This window comes from Heterocephalus glaber, unplaced genomic scaffold (genome assembly GCF_053883595.1).
Source record: "Heterocephalus glaber isolate CG9 unplaced genomic scaffold, H.glaber_assembly_v1.0 deba00001687, whole genome shotgun sequence".
NCBI lineage: Eukaryota > Metazoa > Chordata > Mammalia > Rodentia > Bathyergidae > Heterocephalus > Heterocephalus glaber.
The window spans coordinates 6,856,236-6,868,684 of NW_028258412.1; the positions used below are offsets into that span (position 1 = coordinate 6,856,236).

General features: G+C 43.2%; 1 pseudogene; it reads right to left on the bottom strand.

The window, feature by feature from the left end:
- Positions 1–5,851: 5,851 nt before the first annotated feature.
- Positions 5,852–6,593, bottom strand: LOC110348951 (microtubule-associated protein 1 light chain 3 beta pseudogene; annotated as a pseudogene).
- Positions 6,594–12,449: the final 5,856 nt, after the last annotated feature.

The following is a 12,449-nucleotide window of genomic DNA, read 5'->3' on the forward strand; positions in this document are numbered from 1 at the left end:
CTTCTTTTTATCCTTTCGGAAGGGGCACTCTCTCTGCCAATGCCCGAACTTTTTGCAAATTGCACATTGATCTTTCTTTAAGGGCGGGCGTCCCTTCTCCCTTTATCTGTCCCTCCCTTGTCCCTTAGATTCACGGGTGTCCAAGGGGGCAATAGTGACTTTTCCCAATTTCTTGGCCACCACTTCTTCAGGGGAGTCACGATTTTTATAAACCTTTTGGGCAATACTCAAGAGCTCAGTCCTATTCTGTCTCTGAAATCCTTCTAACTTGTGTCACTTTCTTCTAATATCTGGGGCCAACTGAGAAACAAAAGGCAGATTTATCATGGCCACATTTTTCTGGAGTATCTGGGTTTATGGGGGTGTAAACCTGGTAGAAGAACCTTTTAGAAGCCTTTCCAGGAACGCTGCTGGGGACTCCAGCTTCCCCTGTTTAACCTCACTTACCTTGTCCAAATTGGTCAGCTTTTGTGCCGCTGCTCGAAGTCCTCTCAAAAGATGCTGGTGGTAGGTGCCCAAGTCCCTCTTATCGTCATTAGTATTTGGGTCCCATTGAGGTCTCTGGGTAGGCATGACTGTCTCTATCCTAGCCGCCTGGTCTGGGAGAGTATCTGATCCCAGCCCCAGGGCATCTTGTATAGCCTCCTGAAGAATGCGGTCTCTCTCCTCTGATGTGAAGAGGGTCTGTAAGAGCTACTGGCAATCATCCCAGGTGGGCTGATAAGTGTGGAAAACAGACTCAAGGAGAGAAATTAAGGCCTGGGGCTTCTCCAAAAAGGGAGGGAAGAGAGGTGCCGGGCTATAAGGAGAGGTGGGAGAGGTGGGGGATTGAGGTCCTTGACTTTTTGTGAGGCCTGCCTCAAGGCCATAATCTTGGCCAGACCTGGGGTGGGGAGGAGAGAAAACGGTAGAAGGAGAATCTCTAGCACTGGAGTCGGGGCTCAATGGTGAGGCTGAGGAATAGAGAGATGGGGAGAGGTCCCTTCATGGTCGTCAGGGTCCTCTTTCGATGGAGTTTGGAGGACATCAGGCCAATTGAACAACTGGGCCTTCCTGGCCAAGGCCAAAAGAACTTGCCCTTGTGTGGGCCTGGTGCCAGGCCTCTGTCAAGAGAAAATAGGATCCCCTCCCCATAGGGAACACTGGAGGAGCCACTTAGGTGGCACTTCTACGAGATTCAGCCAAATAGCAATATATGGGAATTGCTTGGGAAGGCAGGGCCTGCCACTCCCATTGATTCTTTCCTAAAGATTCATGACAGGAGGTAAATCAAAGGTTCCCTGTGGAGGCCACCCCTCCCCAAGTGCAGGCCATACAAGTTCACAAAGGGTGCGGACTTTCCATTTAGAAAATTTAGTCCTGTATTTATCTTCTTTAACTGGAGTGTAGATTTTCCTGAAATTAGAAAGAACACATTCAAGAGGGGTAGAGGGCTTGGACTCCAAGCTGCCCATGGCGTCCTGTGGGAGAAAGGACAGAAAGAAACACAAAACAGAGACCACACTGACAAACAAGGCGCCAGAGCACAACTACCTAAAATTTGTGGACCACTACCAAGACCCAGGGGCGCCTCCTGCCATCACAATGAGTCCCCAAGCAAAGGAGTTGAGGTTGCCTCTGACCTCCTTCTGCCCACTAAGCGCGCAACACAAAAGACCATTCAGTCCTTACCTCTGGAGGTTCTTCCAGATAAAGTTCCCAGCGGTAGAGTCTGAGTCTGCCTGCCTCCACCTGGGGCTGCTGGACCCGGGGCCCCGGAACGCCTCTGGGTGGCCTCCCAGGAGTCAAGCGCACTGGAGGCGCCGAGCAGCAAAGGCTCCAAGACCTCCGGCTCAGGGAGATCTCACTGGGGCCTCCAAAAATGTTGGGACTAAGTTCCCGACAGTGACAATCGCCCGAGTCATGACACCGTGGAGAGTCCGCAGAGAACTTGATTTCCCGCCGGGACCAAATCCCCAGCAAGGAGACTGGCCCCGGACTGAATTTCTGGTCAGTTCTTATAAAGAAAACCCTTTCCTCTTCCCCCCTCCCTAGCCCTCCAGTAAGTGTATCTACAGAAGCGAGAAAGAATGCGTGGTTAGCACCTCTGTGTTATCAGATACATAATGTAAAACCAGCCCTTATAAAATGTAAACACACATCCCGTTATTTTCTGTTATTTGTTACGGGTGGGTTTCACACAAGCTCTTGTGGTTGTCTAAACCCTTAAACATCAATCAAAAGCAAGAGTATAGGCATGAGATAAGAACATCTGGTGTGCTGAGACATCACACAGGAGGACAAACGTGAGATAAGACCCCCCTTTCAGAGTTCACACAGAGGACAGTTTCCCATCAGGACAGGGGCAGTTCAGACAAAATGGAGTCTCTTAAGCTAACTTAGGTCTCTCAAGCAGTAAACCCATACTTGTAATTTTTAAGTAGTGTAGACTGATACCCAAATACCACAGACTCCTACTGTATTAAAAGATGACATAAAACCTGGTAATTTTCCCCAGCTGATATACTTCAGACCCTTCACATCATTCAAAGGCAATTTGTGATTTAAATTTATAAATGGATTTTAATGACATGATCATTAAACATGATGATTAAACTTTGAAACATCCAACATTTCTTTATCCTCCCCTTCTATTGTCATAGATCCCAAAAGATCCATAGCATATACAATTTTGTCTGCAATATCTATCCTTGAATATTTCTAACACTGTGTAATAATCCGTGAGCAGCACAGAACTTGTGTTCCAATGATCAGTTGCACAATTCCTGTTTTTATTTTGTCCTATTGTGCTCATCTTCTATGAAACAACAAGTGATTATTAGGCCTTGCTTTCCCTGCAAGTACATTAAATGTAGAATGTTGTCTTTCTAAGATACTGTGGCTGAGTGTGCCCAAGCCATCTGTGAAATGACTTCCCGTTGTCTGTGTGTGTTCACGTGTGGGCCAGCGATGGGCTTCTCCTCAGACCCACGACTGTCTGCAGCATCTCAGCCATCAGAATGAAAACATTATCAATCAGTACCCAACAACAGCTGATTTGGACAAGTTTCTGTCTGATGCCTAATGCTTTACAACTGTCAATAAGGCTTCTTCTTTGTCCAGCAGGGCGAAGCGAAGCTCGCTGTCTTGGTGCTTTCAGAGCAGCATCCTGTCCTTTTAACCCTAGAATTTGCCATGTGGGGGAGGGGTGGGGCCTGGCCGGGTGGGTGGGGGCCGGGAGGTGGGGGTGCGTGTCCTATTCCTCCTTTCCAGTAAAGTCCCACCGGTCTCTTAGTTTGCATATTCAAATATTATACAGGGAAAACAGTCTGTTGTGTATTTCTTCAATTAGCTTCTTGTTATATTTATGGAAGTTACCAGTTTTTGTACCTTCTTAGCTACAGAAGTTGCCTTTTTAAAATGGCAATTAATTTATATAAAACTTTGTATCTACTGTAGTTTACAGTATCGGTTGCTATCAACTGCCACATTGCCCTGTCTTTCTATTAAAAATACTGTATCTATATTAAGGATTAACAGTTTCATGTGGACATTTGCCAAACAAGAACTTGTTATTGTCTTTGATTTATATATGATTCCCACTATCATCAAATGAAAATAAATGCTGAGTAGAAAAAAAAAAAAAGAGAAGTACTTGTTGCTTTCTGATGGTTGGGGTTAACAGTCCAGAAAGTTTATACATAAACAGGGTGGTAGGGTGGTTACACCAGGGTGTCAACATACATTCAGGACTGTTGAGAAGTCTTTGTCCCTTCCACCAGGAGCTGTTACCCCATTAACTTCCCTTATAGCTTTCCTCCTCCATCCTCTGGCCCTTGTAATTAAATTTGGAACATCTCAGAACTTTTCCACCTGAGGCCTCCATCATTTCAGCCTCTCAGAGTTCCAGAAAGTACCCTGGTGAGTGGGGCTGCTGGGGCAGCCTTCCCCCATTTTAGAGGCAGAGAAACTGAGCCCTGGACCTGCTTCTGAGCTTCAGTCAGAGGCTCCAACCTGTTTAGGGCTCTGTTCTGCTCCCACTGGACCCCTGGAGAGCAGGAAGGTGGCTGACTGGGACCCTTCAGGCCTGGGACATGCTTGTGCTCAGTGAGTGACCCAGTGACCACTGTTCGTTCAGGGCAGACCCTCAAAGGCTCAGGAAAGATGTGGTCAGTATGCCTAACCCACCTTGGGAAGGCTGCCAAGGCTGCAGCAAGGGTGGGGGGGGGCTCCTGGCTTCTCTATTGTACCAATGAGAAAACCACTCCAAGGGGGTCCCTGGCTTGTGTGAAGTCACAGTGCTGGATGGAAGCACAGGCCTGAGGGATCCAGAGCCTGACCTCCCTCCTCCTAAGACCTCTCCTGGCTGATTTACCCCACCTGGCAAGCTCTGTGTTTTATTATTTAAATATGCTAAATGCAGTATATTGCCTTTTTTGATTAAGAAAAAAAGAGGTGTGATTGAAAAATATGGTGAATGTTTACATTTTTAAAAATATGTATTACTGTAAAGGACACAGCGCCATTAATTTCCTTCAAAATACCCCTCACTTGGAACATACTTATGTCATCATTCTTGCCACTTTCTTTTTTCTTTTTTTTTTTTGAAAAACAGTTTTAGATATGCTTTAATGCATTTCCTGAGTTAAAAATGCACTTGTTTTAAAGATCCTATAAATAAACATCAACTCTCTCAGCTTGGTATTTGTTGTTTAAAAAGCAATATTATAGCCAGGTGTGGTGGCACACACCTGTTGTCCCAGCACTCAGGAGGCTGAGGCAGGAGGATTGCAGTGAGTTCAAGTCCAGTCTCAGCTACATAGTGAGCTCAAGGATAACCTGAACTACAGAGCAAGACCCTGTCTAAAAAAAAAAAAAAGCAGTATTATAGGAATGTTATCTAAAGGAGACAGGCCAATGGAGAGTTTACAAAATGTAAACGTACACATGTTAAAAGCAGTTGGGGTGCAAGGGATTTAGCTCAGTGGTTCTGGCACCTGCCTCGCAAGCAAGCGCAAGGTGCCGAGTTCGATCCCCCATACCAAAAAAAAAAAGGTAGTGCTGGGGACCGACACGTACAGAGCGGGAGGGGCGTCCTGTGACTCAGAGCCCAGCACCCAGCTGCGGCCACAGTTGCTTCTCCCTCAGATACATGGACAGTGGCTCCAGACAGCTAAACACAGGCACTGACTGGCCTGCTCCATAGTGGCAAAACTATGACCTTTCTGTGACACTCCCAAGCAAGGGCTCAGCAGGGAGCCAGTTTGAAGCCTTGGACCTGAGAAAATCCAAAACGGAAGAAATGCCACTTTCTCTGCTGCCTTTTAAGAGACTAGGCCAAAATTATACACTATTCAAGTTTTCTCTTCCCTGTGGAGCCATGCTTTCCTGTGTGTAGCTGTCTAGAGAAGAGACCAAGTGAGAGCTCTCAGCGCTAGTAGGGTGCCCTGGAACTGCTTTCCTGTACCCTCCTTGCCCCCCGGCCCTGTTCTGTGCAAAGGCAAATGCATTGGGGGTTCTGCTCCACAACTTGGGCTCAGAGGCCCCCTTAAGGGAGCTTTCTCTAATTGGACAGAAACTGTTATATAAAAGGCACAGACTCTGCCAGCCTGGGGAAGAGACTTGGGGGTTTCAAATGCGTTGAAGTTAAATTGCTGCTATAATTGCAAGTTCCTAGCAGGAGAAAAAAAGCATTAAAATAACTGAAGGTTTGTTTTATTGGCAACTTAGGATGCAAAGTATTTTATTTTTAAACTTCTAAACTTTTTGTTTGTTTGGGGTTTTTTGTTGTTGTTTTCAGACAGGGTCTCATTAAGTAGTTCAGGCTGGCCTTGAACTCATTATGTATTCCAGGGGTGATCCTCCTGTCTCAGCTTACCCAGTGCTGGGATTACAGGCAGATGCCACCCAACCCTGGCCAAACTTCTAAACTTTGTAAATAAGACAGTCAAGTTTAAATAATATAGCTTTCCAAAGCTGAGTATTCTCATTTAGAGCTCAGTTTTTCTGCATGAAATACAAAACCCGCTTTCTAAAATTTCCAGATCGGAACAGGACTATTCTGACAACCTGTGACTAGTTGAGCTGATCAATCTCAGTTGGCAACATTCCTTTCTTACCTTGCTAAGAGCTGAAAAAAACTTCAGATGCGTTGTTCTAGACATACATTCCAAATGTCTCCTGTGAGGTGTACACCACACACAGGAATCCATCTTTACCCTTCTGGCTGTCATACACTTCTGAGATCAGCACAGACAGGCTTGCCTTGCTGTGTCTGTTCACCAAGGAGAAGACAGCTTGGTTAGCGCTGAGCTTAAGCACCTCCTGATGATCTTGATGAGCTCACTTGTGTTGACATAGTCAGGAATGAGGATCTTAGTATTACCCAGGATGGGCAGCTGCTTCTCACCCTTGGGCCGTTCTATGATCACCAGGTCATTGGTGGGATGCTGCTCCCAGATGAATCAGAAATCTTCTACTCTTTGTTCAAAGGTGTGGTGTTGCTTGAAGTCTTCTCTGACAGCACTGGGCACGAGGTCCTGGGGACAGCAGTGGCACAGAATCTCTCTTGCCACTTTCTGAAGCAGTCTTGAAAGTCCTCTTTGTGAGTGTCTTTAGCTGCACTCTTGTGGCTGCCTTGAGGTCATGAAATGATTCAAAAGATTTACTTTTCATGGTAATTTTGGCTTTGGGGATGAAACAGAAGTCTCATAGTGTCAGATCCCGTGATTAAGTTGGATGAGGACACACTGTAATTAGTTTTTTTGGGGTTTTTTGGTACTGGAGATCGAACTCGGGACCTTGAACTTGCAAGGCAGGCGGCAGAACCAGAGCTAAATCCTTGGCCCTATAATTAGTTTTTTTGTTTTGTTTTGTTTTTTGGTACCAGGGATCGAACTTGGGACCTTGCACTTTCGAGGCAGGTGGTGGAACTACTGAGCTAAATCTCCGGCCCCCTATAATTAGTTTTTATGACCCTTCCTCTCCATTGGATGGCACTCAGCAGCAACATTCACGATATTTTTAAAAACTCATACCTCATAAAGATTATGAAAAAGAACTTCCAGAATTGCTTCAGAAAAGGTCAAGAATGATGGAATAAGTGTTTTTGAAGAGAAGGAGGAATATTTTGAGGGGGATCAATGGCGATGTGTTTTGGTTTTTTTTGGTACTGGGGATCAAACTCGGGACCTTACGTTTTCGAGCCAGGTAGTGGAACCACCGAGCTAAATCCCTGGTGGCAATGTGTTGTTTACTGTAATAAAAAAATTTTTTTGGTACCAGGGATCAAACTCAGGACCTTGTGCTTGTGAGGCAGGTGCGGTGCTGTAATAAAACTTTTAATTTAAATATTCACTGTATATTCTACTCATGCCTTTTATATCCCTCTTTAAAGAAAGCAACCATTATAAAAATACATAATTTTGAGGAATATTCCCTTATATACCTGTCCCCCCAGCTCTACAGAGGTTAGCACTGCTGACATGTAGAATGTGGGTTGAGTATCCCTAATTCAAAAATCTGAAATCTAAAATACTCCAAAATCTGAAACCTTTTGAGCCCAGCATGATGGTGCAGGTGGAAAATTCCACATCTGACTTCATGTGAGTCAAAACATAAGCACACTTGGGCCAGGGATTTAGCTCAGTGGGGCCAACGCCTGCCTGGCAAGCGAAAGGTCCTGAGTTTGATCCCCAGTACAAAATCAAAAACAAAAAACCATAGGCACACTAAAAATATTGTATAAAATTATCTGTAGGTTATGTGTAAAAGATATATTAAACATAAGTGAATTTCCTGTTTAGATCTGGGTCCTATTGCTAAAATACCTCACTGGGCATGGTGGCACACACCTGTAATCCTAGTACTCAGGAGGCCGAGGTAGGAGGATCATCACAAGTTCAAGGCCAGCGTGGGCTACATAGTGAGTTCAAGGTCACCCTAAACTGCATAGTGAGACACTGTCTCAAAAAAAAAACAAAAAAAACCCTCATTATACATATGTAAACACTCCAAAATCCCAAATCTCAAATTCCCCAAATCCCAAATTTCTCTGATCTGAGGCATTGAGGATAAAACACACTCAATCTATACTGCCCTCCCGTTGCTTTTTTTCTGGGCCTACATGTGTATTTATCTACATACATACATGGATTGGGGGGAGTGGTACATTTTGGTTCCCGAACTTTCTTTTTTCAAACAAACAGATCATAATGTGGGGCCAGGGATTTAGCTCAGTGGTGCTGCCGCCTGCCTCAAAAGCCCAAGGTCCCGAGTTCGATCCCTGGTACCAAAAAAACAAAACAAAACAAAATAAAAACCCAAATAGATCATAGTGTGGTTAGCACTGCTTTTATTTTGTTTTTATTTATTTTTTACACCTGCAGACAACTCCTTCTGGAAATAGGCCTTCATGTCATGGTTCCTTGCTGATGGCCACTGAGACTATTTCTAAATTTCTTCCGTTTCTGCCCTTAGAAAACAGCCTTCCTCACCCACACACACTCAGCCCAGCCCACCTTGCAGAGTGAATGAGCAAGGATATCTCACTGTCTCCTTAGAAGAGGTCATATTCTCTCTTGTAGTTTCTTCCTCTGCAAATTGCTTCTCTGTGTCTTTTCCTTAGCTTTTGGGGGGGGGGGCACCGGGGATCAAACTTGGGACCTTGTGCTTACAAGGCAGGCAGCGGCACCACTGAGCTAAATCCCTGGCCCAACGTGTCTTTTCCTGTGAGGACAACGTTCTAGATGATGTATTATGAAATTGGTGCCACCTGGTCAGACAGGTCTGGAGGGCCTCTTCAGGGCCGAGTTGTAGGTGCCTTGGGTAACCTCTTAGGAACAGCACGTGGGCTCCTTCCCCAGGCAGCTGCCTGGGTGCTGTTCACAGGGACAGTGGTGATGTGCCATGCACACATCAGTGATGATGTGTGTTCTCAGGACAGCAGGCATGACCTCCTGCAACCTCCGGGGATCAGGAGTGTGAGCTGGGTTGGGAATGGAAAGTTTAAGGCCCTGGCTTTGCAGCTAAGGAAAAATGGAAAGATCTCCCCTAATCCAAGGCTCAACTCTCTCCTGTTCCTCAGCCTGAACTGGGCCTATTCTAGTCCATGTCATGGTTCCCTGAGGATCAGTTTACCACATTCAGACCAAACCTGCCCATAAACAAACTAATAAGAATAACAAAAAATCCCAAGATGCTCTGTTAAAAATGAAGGTTGAATGATTTTTTTTGTTGTTGTTGTTACTGGGGATTGAACTCAGCACCTTGCGCTCGAGAGGCAGGCTGTGGAACTACTGAGCTAAATCCCTGGCCCATGGTTGAATGATTTTTATTCTAAGTATATCCCATTCAATATTTAGGATAGACTTATGCAACTAATAAAAATGTTTATTCATGTTTACCTGAAATTCGCAGTTAGCTGGACAGCCCTAGCTGCTGGATGTGTGCAAGAGACCTGGCTGATTGTGTGACCAGAGCTTTCTTCTTCCCAGCTCTGAACCTCAGTTTCCAATCTGTTGCCCCTACAAATCCCAGGATGCAGGGCACTAGGAGTGGCTCTCTTTTTGCTTTTTATTTAGAAAAGTGTTTCATTACAAATCCCCAGAAAGTCTAAAAATAAAATAATGAACATTCATGTCCTCATTAACCAGTTCAAAATTTAAAATGGCAGAACCTGGAAGGAAGCGCCCCGCCTCCATCCCAGGCTCCTAGGGCAGAGAAGCTCAGCCGGTCCCAGCACCCAGAAGGAAGCTCCCCCACTGCCATCCCAAGCTCCTAGGCCAGAGAAGGTGAGCCGAGTGGGTGCCAGAAGCACACCCCCGTCCCGCCCCCCGTGGAAATGAGAAAACACATAAACAAGCCTCAAAAACAGACTTCCGGATCACCTACAGCAACCCCAAAGGGAAACAAGGTGGAACAATCTGATACTTAACCACCTGGACTCTCTAAACTGTCAACAAAAGAGGATCTGGGAAAAATGAAATCAGAAATAATTACTCAGCTAACAGCAAAGATTTTGCTCATGGTGCAAGACATGATTAATAAATCTAGAGAGGACACAGATAAAAAAATAGAGGATCTGAGGAACATGATGGAATCCCAACATAGGAAACCCGAAATCCATAAAACAGATACAAACAGATTTCCAAGAGATTAAAAACTCCATCAAAAGTCTGCACAGCAGAATGAACCGATGTGAGGATAGAATTTCACATATAGAAGATGAGATTGCAATTAGTGAGGAGGAAAAGAAAAATTGCCTTAAAAATTTTAAGGGAACACAAGAAATCAATCCAGCAGCTGCTAGACGATGCAAAGAAGAATAACATAAGACTGACTGGAGTCAATGAAGAAAGAGGAGAGAGTGCAGATGACATAAAAAAATCTGTTCACAGAAGCGACATCAGAAAACTTCCCAAGGAGGGGAAAAGAACTTGACATACAGATAAGTGAGGCATATAGGACTCCAGCTAGCCTTAATTAAAAAAAAAAATCTACACATAGGCATATAATAGTTAGGATTCCAGAAATCCAACAGAAGAATAAAATTCTACAAGCAGTGAGAGAAAAGAAACAAATCACATACAAAGGAAAGCCCATGAGAATCACAGCAGACTTCTCAATGCAAACCCTCAAGGCAAGAAGAGCTTGGAGTGATGTATTTCAAGCCCTAAAGGAAAACAGCCTCCAACCCAGATTGATGTACCCTGCAAAACTATCTTTCAAAATTGATGGAGAAATAAGATACTTTCATCATAATAAAGAGCACCTCAGGAACTTCATGAATACCAAACCAGCACTCCAAAAATTTTAGACAATACCCTAGGAAAAGACAATGAGGATCACAACCCCAGGAAAGCCAGCAGAATGAATCCATTGGGCGTGACAAATTAAATGCAAAGGGGGAGAATCCAACAACAAAAAAAGTCATGACAAGGCTTTTAAAACTTTTAACTTCATCTCCCTGAGTGTATAATTCAATCTTATTATTGTACTGATTAGTATTTTTCTGATTCTAGAATTGCACACCATTCCTTGTGCTATACTGGCTATTTATCATCTTCTTATGTCTACATTTTAATTGGGTTGTCTATTAATGAGCTCTAAGAATTCTTTATATATTCTGGTCATAGGTTATATGCATTGTAAACATGGTTTGTTTAAGGACTACTTTTCATTTTAATGATGTCATTTAAAGTTCTAAATTTTGAAGGAATCTCATTTATCAATTGTTTTCTTTTATACATCATGTTTTTTCTATCCTGGGTAGTTCTTGCCTACCCTGAATTCATAAATATTTTCCCTTATAATTTCTTCTTAAAGTTCTATACTTTTAGGCTTTCTTAATTAGGTTCATAGATCCCTTCAAGTTATTTTCATGTATGGAAAAAAAAAGGTTGAGGTTAATTTTTTATATATGGACACCAGGTATTCTAGTGCCGTTTGGTGAAAACACTATCTCTTCCTCAGCTCTTGAATTGAGTTTATATTCTATAAAATGCTAATGTGAAATAATCTTTCAAAACTCAGTGGACCATATATGTGTGGCTCTATTTCTAGATTCTCTGTTTTATTCCAATGATCTATATGTCTTTCCTTATACCAACACTGCCTTGATTACTGTAGCTTTAGAAGAAGTCTTAAAATTAGGTACTAAACATCTTCCAACACTGTTTTTGTTTTTGTTTTTAACTTTTCTAGGTCCTTTGTACTCCTACATAACTTTTAAATTTCAATATCCAATTCTTCATTCATAGCAAGTATACACAGACCTGAATTTTTATATATGCCTTGTGTTTTCTAATCCTGTTAAATTCAAGTACAAGTTCTAGGGGCTCCTAGAGATTTCTTAGTATTTTCTCTGTAGATGATCATTTCATCTACATATGAAGATTTTGCTTCTGCCGTGCCAATCCCATCCTAGTTGTATCATTTTATTGCCAGGCTATTTTGGTGGGGACTAGGTTTCAAAGTTTAATGGACAGATAAAAAGTAAGCATATCTGCCCTTGTTCCCCACCTTAAGGAGAAAGCATTGTATCTTCTCCATTCATATAAGGCATTCTCACTGGAAGTATGGAGTACATGTCTTTAATCTGTTGAGAAGTTTCTGTTCTACTTCTAGTCTCCTGATAGCTTTTACCATGAACAGCTGTGGAATTTAGTCCAATACTTTTTCTCCAACTAGTGACAGGATCATATGGCTTTTTCCTTTCCTCTGTTAAAATGATGACTTTTGGAGGTTGATCTTCCAATGCTGAACCAACACTGCCATCCCTATAACAAAACCACTTTCTCCATCCTGCCAGATCTGACTTCCAATAGTTTGTTTTGTTAAACAAATTTCTATCTATGTTCATACTTTTTTCTTCTATTATCTTTATCCAGTTTTAGGATTAGCACAATGTTGAGTTCCTCAAATGAGGGGAGAAGTGTTCCTTCTTTTTTCTGCTTTAATTGTTTGATATA